Here is a 15581-nt window from a genome sequence, read left to right as displayed (position 1 = left end):
TATATAACAAGAATGCAATAATAGTCGTCATGCATTGTTTATTAAAAAATTGCGTTAAAGCAGAGTGATACAGATAGTGTGATAAGCAAAGAGTAGGACTATGTCCCTTCCAAGGGAAAGCTGAGGAATGATATTAAATCAAATATTTCGCTCGTTACTGTAATCCACATGGGAATTCCGTGGTATGACGTAGCTATCTGCCTCCTTGGTTGCTGCATCGTGTGTTTGGCAATAGTGTTGCCGGACAGTGTTTTCAGAGATTAATGTCCTGAAAAAAAAGAGAAAAATAACCGAACGGGAAGCCCCTAGTGTGGTTTAAGCCATGTCTTGGGGCGTGCCGCAGTTGTGCCCCCCTCCCCACCTGTGCCCATGGTATTTTTAATGCGTAATTATGTACGTGTGGCACGAGCTTCGTCGTTGGGCTGGGATTGGGGTGGCCGCCGTATTGCTACACGAGCTGAGATCGCGCCAGGCGGTCTATTTGCCGATTGCTCCGAGCGCGCTTGAAGGTGTCCGGGCTTTGAAGCGCCGAACTGGTCGATTGCCTTGAGAGGCTGCTTTGTGCTTCTGCTGCGAGGGCCGTGGTGTGCTCCTCTGTTCGGAGAGAGCGCTCTGTGTTTCCATTGACTGTAATAACTCTGCGAGGTCCTGGCATCTTGAGCTTGAGGTATGCATAATGCGGTACCGCATTGAATCTAGCAAATGCGGTTCGCCCGAGCAACACGTGATAACCACTGCAGAACGGGACTATATCGAAGATTAACTCTTCGCTTCGGAAGTTATCCGGGGATCCGAAGACCACTTCCAGTGTAATTGAGCCTGTGCAATGGGCCTCTACACCTGGAATGATGCCTTTAAAGGTCGTTTTTGTGGGTTTGATCCTTGAGGGGTCTATACCCATTTTGCGCACTGTGTCCTGATAAAGCAGGTTCAGGCTGCTGCCCTGAAATTTGTTGAGGAATGCGGCCTCTAGATCTTCGCTACAGTTGATGGAGTCCGCTGGCAAGCTGTTAAGCCAAGGCTGCGCTGGTCCTTTGAGCTTTAGTGGGAGATATTTGATGGCGTGTAAGTCATCACCACGGGCCATGTGGATGTGTAGAAGGAAATCCTCAATCCATACCGCGAGATCTGTTGTGCTGTCGTATGATTCCATATTTATAGGTTTGAAACCTTCTGGGAATTGATGATCCATTACTTCGTCCGTGAAGCATAAGGGGTGTGCGGCGCCTCTATATTGGGCTATATCGCGACGCAGCTCGAATGGGTCTTGCCCGCTGTGTTCGGCCTAGCCGGATTTGCTTTTACTGTATCCGGTGTGACGTTTATCGTCTCACAGAGTTGTGCGCCCTCGTGATCCGTAGATCGATCTTGCATGCTTTGCTTTGTCCTCCAATATGTCTCACAGGTTTGGCGTATCTCCCCATGCCTTTTTATTTGAATGGCGTCGGGGTGAAGGCTGAGTTTTTGGCTAGAATGCCTCTCTGTCGCGACCATGAGGTGGCCGATCAGCCGTATTATACGCTTCTTCCTCCAGTCGGGGTAGTAACCTGCACTTTGGGTAATTCTTGGAGGGGCGCTCGAGTTTATATTCCTCGGTCGCGAGGACTTCAGTCCATCTGTCAGCTAGCAGATCTTGATCAGCTTGAAGCTGCTGCTGCTTTTTCTTCAGGCTATTTGCCGTGGCCATAAGCCGGCGCTTGAAGCGCTCTTGTTCGACGGGATCCTCTGGTACGGCGAATTCATCATCGCCGAGGCTTGCCTCGTCTTCGGAGGGGGCATGTAATTGTCATCCTCCTCCTCTCCGTCTGCCGCTCTCTCAGGAGGGCTGGCTCCTCCATCCTCCTGCTCTAAATCTTGCTGGAGGGGATTGTTGTTGTCTACGGCACTATCCGGAGTGTTATTATCTCCTGTGCCGGTATCACCACTTTTGCTTTGGCGGGACTTAGAGCGGCGCCGCTGACGTCGACACTTGGGTTGCTTCTTGGAGGGGTCATCCTCCGTTATCTCGTCGCCATTGCCTTCTTTGGGTGTATCCACCATGTATATGTCATATGATGAGGTGGCTTTCCAGTGCCCTATAGGCGCTGGTTCATGTTCGTCTCCTACATCGTCGTCCATACCGTCGATGTCTTTGGAGTCGAAGTCGAGCATATCAGTTAAATCATCGACAGTGGCTACGAAGTGGGTGGTGGGTGGGCGTCGAATTTCTTCGTCGTCCGCATCCCAATCCTGTTGGCCATAGTCCATCCAGGGCTCTCCTGACAAAGAGAGAGATTTTAGTGAATTCAGAATGTCGCCAAAGGGCGAGTGCTGAAAGATATCTGCGGTGGTGAATTCCATGATTGGTGCCCAATCGGATTCGATTGGAAGGGGCGCGGACGGTTCGGAGTCCGGAAAAGAGTCCGGCACCATGGGGTCACGGGCTTCGCAGAGGATTAGGTTGGTGTTCGGCTCGATCGCCGTTGAGACTACAGCTCCTGAGGCGGTGTCTAGCCACCCGTCCTCGATTGGCGCAGTTGGCCCCGAGCTAAGGGTCGGAGCTGATGCGGGCGCGGCCTCTGGGGTACTGTTCGGCGGCAGAGTTAGGTCATACCCATCATGACAGTGCAGCGTGCCCGGCTATGGCTTGAATCCGTCGAAGATCAAGTCTCCGCGGATGTCGGCCGTGTAGTTCAAACTTCCAAATCCGACCTGATGGCCAGGGGCGTAGCTTTCAATCTGCTCCAGATTGCCAAGCGAATTAGCCCGCAGTGCAAAGCCACCGAACACGAAGATCTGTCCAGGGAGAAAGGTCTCACCCTAGACCGCATCATTGTTGATGATCGGAGGAGCCATCGGGCCTAAAGGTGACGACACAGAGGAACTCTCAATGAAAGCACCAATGTCGGTGTCAAAACCGGCGGATCTCGGGTAGGGGGTCCCGAACTGTGCGTCTAGGCCGGATGGTAACAGGAGGCAGGGGACACAATGTTTTACCCAGGTTCGGGCCCTCTTGATGGAGGTAAAACCCTACGTCCTGCTTGATTAATATTGATGATATGGGTAGTACAAGAGTAGATCTACCACGAGATCAGAGAGGCTAAACCCTAGAAGCTAGCCTATGGTATGATTGTATGTTCGTCCTATGGACTAAAACCCTTCGGTTTATATAGACACTAGGGAGGGTTAGGGTTACACAAGGTCGGTTACAAAGGAGGAGATATCCATATCCGTATTTCCTAGCTTGCCTTCCACGCCAAGTAGAGTCCCACCCGGACACGAGACGAAGTCTTCAATCTTGTATCTTCATAGTCTGTCAGTCCGGCCAAAGGATATAGTCTGGCTGTCCGGAGACCCCCTAATCCAGGACTCCCTCAATTGTCATATTGCTTTGCATGATCGTAAGATAGCTAGCATGGTGTTTTCATGGCTTGTCGGTTTTTGATGTCATTGCTACGCTAGATCATTGCAAATCCCGGTACACCGCCGGAGGCATTCATAGAGTCGTATCTTTGTTCTAATATCGAGTTGTAATATTGAGTTGTAAGTAAATAAAAGTGTGATTGTCATCATTATTAGAACATTGTCCCATGTGAGGTTATCAAAATAAAAGTGGCCAAAGAAGCCCCCCCCCCAAAAAAAGGAGAGAGAGGCCAAAGAAGCCTACAAAAAAGGAAGAAAAAAAGAAAAATGAGAGAGAAAATAAAAAATAAAAAAAATGAGAGAAAAGAGAGAAGGGGCAATGTTACTATCCTTTTACCACACTTTTGCTTCAAGTAGCACCATGTTCTTCATATAGAGATTCTCTTGAGTTATCACTTTCATATACTAGTGGGAATTTTCATTATAGAACTTGGCTTGTATATTACAACGATGGGCTTCCTCAAATGCCCTAGGTCTTCATGAGCAAGCAAGTTGGATGCACACCCACTTAGTTTTCAATTTGAGCTTTCATACACTTATAGCTCTAGTGCATCCGTTGCATGGCAATCCCTACTCCTCACATTGACATCAAATTACGGGCATCTCCATAGCCCGTTGATTAGTCACGTTGATGTGAGACTTTCTCCCTTTTTGTCTTCTCCACACAACCTCCACCATCATATTCTATTCCACCTATAGTGCTATATCCATGACTCACGCTCATGTATTGCATGAAAGTTGAAAAGGTTTGAGAACATCAAAAGTATGAAAGAATTGCTTGGCTTGTCATCGGGGTTGTGCATGATTTGAATGCTTTGAGTGGTGAAGATGGAGCATAGCCAGAACATATGATTTTGTAGGGATAACTTTCTTTGGCCGTGTTATTTTGAAAAGACATGATTGCTTTATTAGTATGCTTGAAGTATTATTGTCTTAATGTCAAATGATAGACTATTGCTTTGAATCACTCATGTCTTAATATTCATGCCATGATTAGATTACATGATCAAGATTATGCTAGGTAGCATTCCACATAAAAAATTATCTTTTTTATCATTTACCTACTCAAGGACGAGCAGGAATTAAGCTTGGGGATGCTGATACGTCTCCGTCATATCTATATTTTTGATTGTTATATGCAAATATTATACAATTTTCATATACTTTTGGCAACTTTTTATACTATTTTTGGGACTAATATATTGATCCAATGCCCAGTGTTTTTTGTTTCGCAGAAAACCCATATTGAATGGAGTCCAAACGGGATAAAAACTGACGGAGATTTTTTTGGAATATATGTGATTTTGGGGAAGAAGAATCAACGCGAGACGATGCCCGAGGGGGCCACGAGGTAGGGGGCGCGCCCCAAGGCGTCAGGCCCTCCCTGGGCCCTCGTGGACACCCCGTAAGGCAGTTGGTGCCCTTCTTTCGCCGCAAGAAAGCCAATATCCGGATAGAAATCATGTTAAAATTTCAGCCAAATCAAAGTTAATGATCTCCAGGAATATAAGAAATGGTGAAAGGCCAGAATCTAAAACACAGAAACAGAGAGAGACAGAGAGACAGATCCAATCTCGGATGGGTGATATGTCTCCAACGCATCTATAAATTTTGATTGTTCCATGCTATCATATTATCTGTTTTGGATGTTAATGGGCTTATTTATACACTTTTATATTATTTTTAGGACTAACCTACTAACCCAAGGCCCAGTGCAAATTCCTGTTTTTTTTCCTATTTCAGTGTTTCACAGAAAAGGATTATCAAACGGAATCCAAACGGAATGAAACCTTCAGGAGAGTTATTTTTGGAACAAACATGATCCAGAGGACTTGGAGTGGACGTCAAGAAATCAACAAGGAGGCCATGAGGCAGGGGGCGCGCCTACCCCCCGGGCGCGCCCTCCACCCTTATGGGCCCACGTGGCTCCACCGACCTACTTCTTCCTCCTATATATACCCATATACCCCAAAAACATCCAGGAGCACCACGAAACCCTATTTCCACCGCCGCAACCTTCTGTACCCAAGAGATCCCATCTTGGGGCATTTTCCGGAGCTCTGCCGGAGGGGGAATCAATCACGGAGGGCCTTTACATCAACACCATAGCCTCTCCGATCATGTGTGAGTAGTTTACTTCAGACCTTCGGGTCCATAGTTATTAGCTATATGGCTTCTTCTCTCTCTTTGGATCTCAATACAATGTTCTCCTCGATCTTCTTGGAGATCTATTTGATGTAATTCTTTTTGCGGTGTGTTTGTCGAGATCCAATGAATTGTGGGTTTATGATCAAGTTTATCTATGAACAATATTTGATTATTCTCTGAAATCTTTTATGTATGATTGGTTATCTTTGCAAGTCTCTTCGAATTATCAGTTTGGTTTGGCCTACTAGATTGATCTTTCTTGCAATGGGAGAAGTGCTTAGCTTTGGGTTCAATCTTGCGGTGTCCTTTCCTAGTGACAGCAGGGGTAGCAAGGCAAGTATTGTATTGTTGCCATCGAGGATAAAAAGATGGGGTTTATATCATATTGCTTGAGTTTATCCCTCTGCGTCATGTCATCTTGCCTAATGCATTACTCTGTTCTTATGAACTTAATACTCTAAATGCATGCTGGATAGCGGTCGATGTGTGGAGTAATAGTAGTAGATGCAGAATTGTTTCGGTCTACTTGTCGCGGACGTGATGCTTATATACATGATCATGCCTAGATATTCTCATAATTATTCACTTTTCTATCAATTTCTCGACAGTAATTTGTTCACCCACCGTAATACTTATGCTATCTTGAGAGAAGCCACTAGTGAAACCTATGGCCCCCGAGTCTATTCTCTGTTATATTAATCTCCTGTCAATTAGCTATTTCTGGCACCGTTTATTTTGCAATCTTTACTTTCAATCTATATCATAAAAATACCAAAAATATTTATCTTATTGTTATTATCTCTATCAGGTCTCACTCTCGTAAGTGACCGTGAAGGGATTGACAACCCCTTTATCGCGTTGGTTGCAAGGTTCTTATTTGTTTGTGTAGGTACGAGGGACTTGCGGGTAGTCTCCTACTGTATTGATACCTTGGTTCTCAAAACTGAGGGAAATACTTGCGCTACTTTGTTGCATCACCCTTTCCTCTTCAAGGGAAAACCAATGCAGTGCTCAAGAGGTAGCAAGAAGGATTTCTGGCGCCGTTGCCAGGGAGATATACCACAAGTCAAGACATACCAAGTACCATCACAAACTCTTATCCCTTGCATTACATTATTTGCCATTTGCCTCTCGTTTTCCTCTCCCCCACTTCACCCTTGCCGTTTTATTCACACTCTTTTTCCGTTCCCCTTCTCTTTTCTAGTTCGCCTCTTTTTTGCTTGCTTCTTGTGTGCTTGTGTGTTGGATTGTTTGTCATGATGGCTCAAGATAATACTGAATTGTGTGACTTTTCTAATACCAACAATAATGATTTTATTAGCACTCCGATTTCTCCTCTTACCGATGCTGAATCTTGTCATGAAAGATCCATTTTCCGGCCTTCCTAGTGAAGATACTGCTACCCATCTGAATAACTTTGTTGATTTGTGTGATATGCAAAAGAAGAAAGATGCAGATAATGATATTGTTAAATTGAAGCTATTTCCGTTTTCACTTAGAGATCGTGCTAAAACTTGGTTTTCTTCTTTGCCTAAAAATAGTATTGATTCATGGAATAAGTGCAAAGATGATTTTATCTCTAAGTATTTTCCTCCCGCTAAGATCATCTCTCTTAGGAACGATATTATGAATTTTAAGCAACTTGATCATGATCATGTTGCACAAGCTTGGGAGAGGATGAAACTAATGATACGTAATTGCCCTACACATGGTTTGAATCTTTGGATGATTATACAAAAAAATTATGCCGAATTGAATTTTACTTCTAGAAATCTTTTAGATTCAGCCGCAGGAGGAACTTTTATGGAAATCACTTTATGAGAAGCTACCAAACTCCTAGATAATATTATGGTTAATTATTCTCAATGGCACACTGAAAGATCTACTAGTAAAAAGGTGCATGCAATAGAACAAATTAATGTTTTGAGTGGAAAGATGGATGAACTTATGAAATTATTTGCTAATAAGAGTGTTTCTTCTTATCCTAATGATATGCCTTTGTCTAATTTGATTGAGAATAATAATGAATCTATGGATGTGAATTTTGTTGGTAGGAACAATTTTGGTAATAACGCGTATAGAGGTAATTTTAATCCTAGGCCGTTTCCTAGTAATTCCTCTAATAATTATGGTAATTACTACAACAATTCTTATGGAAATTATAATAAGATGCCCTTTTATTTTGAATCTAATATTAAAGAATTTATTAGTTCGCAAAAGAGTTTCAATGCTTTGATTGAAGAAAAATTGTCTAAGATTGATGAGTTGGCTAGGAACATGGATAGAATTTCTCTTGATGTTGATTCTTTGAAACTTAGATCTATTCCACCTAATCATGATATCAATGAGTTTCTAAAAGCCATGATAATTTCCATTGATGAGTGCAAAGAAAGAACCACTAGGATGCGTGCTAAAAAAAGATTGCTTTGTGAAAGCGTGTTCTTCTAGTTTTGATGATAATAAGGATGAAGATCTAAAAGTGATTGATGTGTCCCCTATTAAATCTTTGTTTTGCAATATGAATCTTGATAATGATGGGACTGGATATGAGTTAACTTTAATTAAACGGCGTCCCAATGGTTCGGAGTTTTTAGATCTTGATGCAAAAATTGGTAAAAGTGGGCTTGATGTGATTAAAACTTTACATAGCAATGAACCCACTATTTTGGATTTCAAGGAATTTAATTATGATAAATGTTCTTTAATAGATTGTATTTCTCCTAGAAAGAAAATTAAATTACCTTATGAATCTATTATGAGAGCCACGTATGGATTGCATACCAAAGATGATAATACATAGATCTATCATTGCTTTTATACCTAGCTAGGGGCGTTAAACGATAGCGCTTGTTGGGAGGCAACCCAATTTTATTTTTGTTTATTGATTTTTGTTTCTGTTTAGTAATAAATAAGTCATCTATCCTCTGTTTAGATGTGGTTTTATTCTTTTAATTAGTGTTTGTGCCAAGTAGAACCTTTGGGAAAACTTGGGAAAAGTCTTTGCGATCTTGCTGTAAAAAACAGAAACTTTAGCGCTGACGAGATTTGCTGCCATTTTTTTACTGGAGAGTGCAATTAGGTTGATTCTTTTTGAAGATTATTAATAGATAAATTCCTCACGTAAAGCAATTTATTTTTGAAATTGTGGGGTTACATAAGTATTCAAAACCTACAGATTACTACAGACTGTTCTGTTTTTGACAGATTCTGTTTTTCGTGGGTTGTTTGCTTATTTTGATGCATCTATGGCTAGTATCGGAGGTTATGAATCATAGAGAAGTTGGAATACAGTAGGTTTAACACCAATATAAATAAAGAATGAGTTCATTACAGTACCTTAAGTGGTGGTTTGTTTTCTTATACTAACGGAGCTCATGAGATTTTCTGTTTAAGTTTTGTGTTGTGAAGTTTTCAAGTTTTGGGTAAAGATTTGATGGATTATGGAATAAGGAGTGGCAATAGCCTAAGATTGGGGATGCCCAAGGCATCCCATGGTAAAATTCAAGGACAACCAAAAGCCTAAGCTTGGGGATGCCCCGTAAGGCATCCCCTCTTTTGTCTTCTATCGGTAACTTTACTTGAGGCTATATTTTTATTCACCACATGATATGTGTTTTGCTTGGAGCGTCTTGTATGGTTTGAGTCTTTGTTTTTTAGTTTACCACAATCATCCTTGCAGTACACACCTTTTGTGAGAGACACACATGAATTTGTTAGAATACTCTACGTGCTTCACTTATATCTTTTGAGCTAGATAATTTTGCTCTAGTGCTTCACTTATATCTTTTAGAGCAAGGTGGTGGTTTTTATTTTATAGAAATTATTGATCTCTCATGCTCCACTTATATTATTTTGAGAGTCCTTTAGAACAGCATGCTAATTTGCTTTGGTTATAAAATTAGTCCTAATATGATAGGCATCCAAGATGGGTATAATAAAAACTATCATAAAAAAGTGCATTGAATACTATGAGAAGTTTGATACTTGATGATTGTTTTGAGATATGAAGATGGTGATATTAGAGTCATGCTAGTTGAGTAGTTGTGAATTTGAGAAATACTTGTTCTAAAGTTTGTGATTCCCGCAGCATGCATGTATGGTGAACCGTTATGTGATGAAGTCGGAGCATGATTTATTTATTGATTGTCTTTCTTATGAGTGGCGGTCGGGGACGAGCGTTGGTCATTTCCTACCAATCTATCGCCCTAGGAGCATGCGCGTAATACTTTGCTTTGATAACTTCTAGATTTTTGCAATAAGTATATGAGTTCTTTATGACTAATGTTGAGTCCATGGATTATACGCACTCTCACCCTTCCACCTTTGCTAGCCTCTCTAATACCGCGCACCTTTCGCCGGTATCATACACCTACCATATACCTTCCTCAAAACAGCCACCATACCTACCTATTAAGGCATTTCCATAGCCATCCCGAGATATATTGCCATGCAACTTTCCACCAGCTAGTTCATCATGACTCATTCATCATTGTCATATTGCTTAGCATGATCATGTAGTTGACATAGTATTTGTGGCAAAGCCACCGTTCATAATTTCTTTATACTTGTCACTCTTGATTCATTGCATATCTCGGTACACCACCGGAGGCATCCATATAGAGTCATACTTTGTTTTAGAATCAAGTTGTAATCATTGAGTTGTAAATAAATAAAAGTATGATGATCATCATTCAATAGAGCATTGTCCCAAAAAAATGCCAAATAAAAAAAAGGAAGGCCCAAAAAAAGGGGCAATGCTACTATCCTTTTTTCCACACTTGTGCTTCAAAGTAGCACCATGATATAGCGAGTCTCATATAATGTGCTTCAAAGTAGCACCATGTTCTTCATATAGAGAGTCTCATATGTTGTCACTTTCATATACTAGTGGGAATTTTACATTATAGAACTTGGCTTGTATATTCCAATGATGGGCTTCCTCAAAATTGCCCTAGGTCTTCGTGAGCAAGCAAGTTGGATGCACACCCACTAGTTTCTGTTGTTGAGCTTTCATACATTTATAGCTCTAGTGCATCCGTTGCATGGCAATCCCTACTCACTCACATTGATATCTATTGATGGGCATCTCCATAGCCTGTTGATACGCCTAGTTGATGTGAGACTATCTTCCCCTCCTTTTTGTCTTCTCCACAACCACCATTCTATTCCACCTATAGTGTTATATCCATGGCTCACGCTCATGTATTGCGTGAAGATTGAAAAAGTTTTGAAAAATTTAGAGTATGAAACAATTGCTTGGCTTGTCATCGGGGTTGTGCATGATTTAAATACTTTGTGTGGTGAAAATGGAGCATAGCCACACTATATGATTTTGTAGGGATAACTTTCTTTGGCCATGTTATTTTGAGAAGACATAATTGCTTTGTTAGTATGCTTGAAGTATTATTATATTTATGTCGATATAAAATTTTGTCTTGAATCTTTCTAATCTGAATATTCATACCACAATTAAGAAGATTTGCATTGAAATTATGCCAAGTAGCACTCCGCATCAAAAATTCTCTTTTTATCATTTACCTACTCGAGGACGAGCAGGAATTAAGCTTGGGGATGCCTCATACGTCTCCAATGTATCTATAATTTTTTATTGCTCCATGCTATATTATCTACTATTTTGGACTATATTGGGCTTTATTTTCCACTTTTATATTATTTTTGGGACTAACCTATTAACCGGAGGCCCAGCCCAGAATTGCTATTTTTTGCCTATTTCAGTGTTTCGGAGAAACAGTATATCAAACGGAGTCCAAACGGAATAAAATCTTCGGGAACGTGATTTTCTCATCGAAAGTGATCCAGGAGACTTAGACCCTGCTCCAAGGAACAAAAGAGGCGGTCACGAGGGTGGGGGCGCGCCCCCTGCCTCTTGGGCCCCTCGTTGCTCCTCCGGCGTACTTCTTCCTCCTATATATACACACGTACCCCCAAACGATTAGGACAGGAGCCAAAAACCTAATTCCACCGCTGCAACTTTATGTATCCATGAGATCCCATCTTGGGGCCTGTTCCGGAGCTCCGCTAGAAGAGGGCCGTCATCACGGAGGGCTTCTACATCATCCTAGCCTCTCCGATGAAGTGTGAGTAGTTTCCTCAGACCTTCGGGTCCATAGTTAGTAGCTAGATGGCTTCTTCTCTCTCTTTGAATCTCAATACAAAGTTCTCCCCCTCTCTTGTGGAGATCTATTTGATGTAATCTTCTTTTTGCGGTGTGTTTGTTGAGACCGATGAATTGTGGGTTTATGATCAAGTCTATCTATGAATAATATTTGAATCTTCTCTGAATTCTTTTATGTTTGATTGGTTATCTTTGCAAGTCTCTTCAAATTATCCGTTTGGTTTGTCCAACTAGATTGGTAGTTCTTGCCATGGGAGAAGCGCTTAGCTTTGGGTTCGATCTTGCGGTGTCCTTTCCCAGTGACAGAAGGGGCAGCAAGGCACGTATTGCATCGTTGCCATCGAGGATAACAACATGGGGTTTATTTCATATTGCATGAATTTATCTCTCTACATCATGTCATTTTGCTTAAGGCGTTACTCTGTTTTTAACTTAATACTCTAGATGCATGCTGGATAGCGGTCGATGAGTGGAGTAATAGTAGTAGATGCAGAATCGTTTCGGTCTACTTGTCACGGACGTGATGCCAATATACATGATCATGCCTAGATATTCTCATAATTATTCACTTTTCTAGGGATTGAAAAAGTTTGAGAATGCCAAAGTATGAAACAATTGCTTGGCTTGTCATCGGGGTTGTGCATGATTAAATACTTTGTGTAGTGAAGATAGAGCATAGCCAGACTATATGATTTCGTAGGGATAACTTTCTTTGGCCATGATATTTTGAGAAGACATGATTACTTTGTTAGTATGCTTGAAGTATTACTATTTTTATGTCAATATTAAACTTTTTTCTTGAATCTTTTGGATCTGAACATTCATGCCACAATAAAGAAAATTACATTGAGAAATATGCTAGGTAGCATTCCACATCAAAATTTCTATTTTTATCATTTACCTACTCGAGGACGAGCAGGAATTAAGCTTGGGGATGCTTGATACGTCTCCAACATATCTATAATTTTTTATTGTTCCATGCTATTATATTATCTGTTTTGGATGTTAATGGGCTTATTTATACACTTCTATATTATTTTTAGGACTAACCTACTAACCCAAGGCCCAATGCAAATTGTTGTTTTTTCCTATTTCAGTGTTTCGTAGAAAAGGAATATCAAACGGAATCCAAACGGAATGAAACCCTCGAGAGGGTTATTTTCGAAACAAACGTGATCCAGAGGACTTGGAGTGGACGTCAAGAAATCAACAAGGAGGCCACGAGGCAGGGGGCGCGCCTACCCCCTGGGCATGCCCTCCACCCTCGTGGGCCCCTCGTGGCTCCACCAACCTACTTCTTCCTCCTATATATATCCATATACCCAGAAAACATCTAGGAGCACCACGAAACCCTATTTCCACTACCGCAACCTTCTGTACCCAAGAGATCCCATTTTGGGGCCTTTTTTGGAGCTCCGCCGGAGGGGGAATCAATCACGAAGGGCTTCTACATCAACACCGTAGCCTCTCCGATGATGTGTGAGTAGTTTACTTCAGACCTTCGGGTCCATAGTTATTAGCTAGATGGATTCTTCTCTCTCTTTGGGTCTCAATACAATGTTCTCCTTGATCTTCTTGGAGATCTATTCGATGTAATTTTTGCGGTGTGTTTGTCGAGATCCGATGAATTGTGGGTTTATGATCAAGTTTATCTATGAACAATATTTGATTCTTCTCTGAAATCTTTTATGTATGATTGGTTATCTTTGCAAGTCTCTTTGAATTATCAGTTTGGTTTGGCCTACTAGATTGATCTTTCTTGCAATGGGAGAAGTGCTTAGCTTTGGGTTCAATCTTGCGGTGTCCTTTCCTAGTGACAACAGGGGCAGCAAGGCACGTATTGTATTATTGCCATCGAGGATAGAAAGATGGGGTTTATATCATATTGCTTGAGTGTATCCCTATACATCATGTCATCTTGCCTAATGCATTACTCTGTTCTTATGAACTTAATACTCTAGATGCATGCTGGATAGCGGACGATGTGTGGAGTAATAGTAGTAGATGCAGAATCGTTTTGGTCTACTTGTCACAGACGTGATGCCTATATACATGATCATGCCTAGATATTCTCATAATTATTCACTTTTCTATCAATTGCTCGACAGTAATTTGTTCACCCATCGTAATACTTATGCTATCTTGAGAGAAGCCACTAGTGAAACCTATGGCCCCTGGGTCTATTCTCTATTATATTAATCTCCCGTCAATTAGCTATTTCTGTCACCGTTTATTTTGCAATCTTTACTTTCAATCTATATCATAAAAATACCAAAAATATTTATCTTATTATTACTATCTCTATCAGATCTCACTCTCGTAAGTGACCGTGAAGGGATTAACAACCCCTTTATCGTATTGGTTGCGAGGTTCTTATTTGTTTCTGTAGGTACGAGGGACTTGCGTGTAGTCTCCTACATGATTGATACCTTGGTTCTCAAAACTAAGGGAAATACTTACGCTACTTTGCTGCATCACCCTTTCCTCTTCAAGGGAAAACCAACGCAGTGCTCAAGAGGTAGCAAGGGGCTCTTGCCCCTCCGCCGCCATGGAGGACATGGACCAGAGGGGAAACCCTTCTCCCATCTAGGGAGAAGGTCAAGAAATAATAAGAAGAAGGGGGTCTCTCTCCCCCTCTCTCCCGGTGGCGCTAGAACACCGCCGGTGCCATCATCGTGTCACCGCAATCTACACCAACACCTCTGTCATCTTCACCAACATCTTCATCACCTTCCCCCTTCTATCTACAGCGGTCCACTCTCCCGCAACCCGCTGTACCCTCTTCTTGAACATGGTGCTTTATGCTTCATATTATTATCCAATGATGTGTTGCCATCCTATGATGTCTGAGTAGATTCTCGTTGTCCTATCGGTAATTGGTGAATTGCTATGATTGGTTTAATTTGCTTGTGGTTATGTTGCTGTCCTTTGGTGCCCATCATATGAGCACGCGCGTGTCCATAGGGTTAGTTGTATGTTGATAGGACTATGTATTGGAGGCCAAGAGTGACAGAAGCTTCAACCTAGCATAGAAATTGATGCATACGGGGTTGAAGGGGGACCAATATATCTTAATGCTATAGTTGGGTTTTACCTTAATGAACGTTAGTAGTTGCGGATGCTTGCTAATAGTTCCAATCATAAGTGCATAGAATTCCATGTGAGGGATGACATGCTAGCACTGGCCTCTCCCACATAAAACTTGATACCGGTCTAGTAAAGTAGTCAATTGCTTAGGGACAATTTCGCAACTGCTACCACCACTTTTCCACACTCGCTATACTAACATTATTGCGTCTTTACCTAAACAGCCCCTAGCTTGTATTTATGTGCTCTTTATATTCTTGCAAACCTATCCCGTTACACCTACAAAGTACTTTTAGTGTCATACTTGTTCTAGGTAAAGTGAACATCAAGCATGCGTAGAGTTGTATCGGTGGTCGATAAAACTTGAGGGAATATTTGTTCTACCTTTAGCTCCTCGTTGGGTTCGACACTCTTACTTATCGAAAGAGGCTACAATTGATCCCCTATACTTGTAGGTTATCAGTGGACCGGTGCTTGGGTACTACTAAAGGAAATATGCCCTAGAGGCAATAATAAAGTTATTATTTATTTCCTTATTTCATGATAAATGTTTATTATTCATGCTAGAATTGTATTAACTGGAAACATAATACATGTGTGAATACATAGACAAACGGAGTGTCACTAGTATGCCTCTACTTGACTAGCTCGTTGATCAAAGATGGTTAAGTTTCCTAACCATAGACATGAGTTGTCATTTGATTAACGAGATCACATCATTAGGAGAATGATGTGATTGACTTGACCCATTCCGTTAGCTTAGCACTTGATCGTTTAGTTTGTTGCTATTGCTTTCTTCATGACTTAT

This window comes from Triticum dicoccoides, chromosome 3A (assembly GCF_002162155.2).
Source record: "Triticum dicoccoides isolate Atlit2015 ecotype Zavitan chromosome 3A, WEW_v2.0, whole genome shotgun sequence".
Classification (NCBI taxonomy): Eukaryota; Viridiplantae; Streptophyta; class Magnoliopsida; order Poales; family Poaceae; genus Triticum; species Triticum dicoccoides.
The sequence above is the reverse complement of the archived record's forward strand: the minus strand, read 5'-3'. Positions refer to the sequence as shown.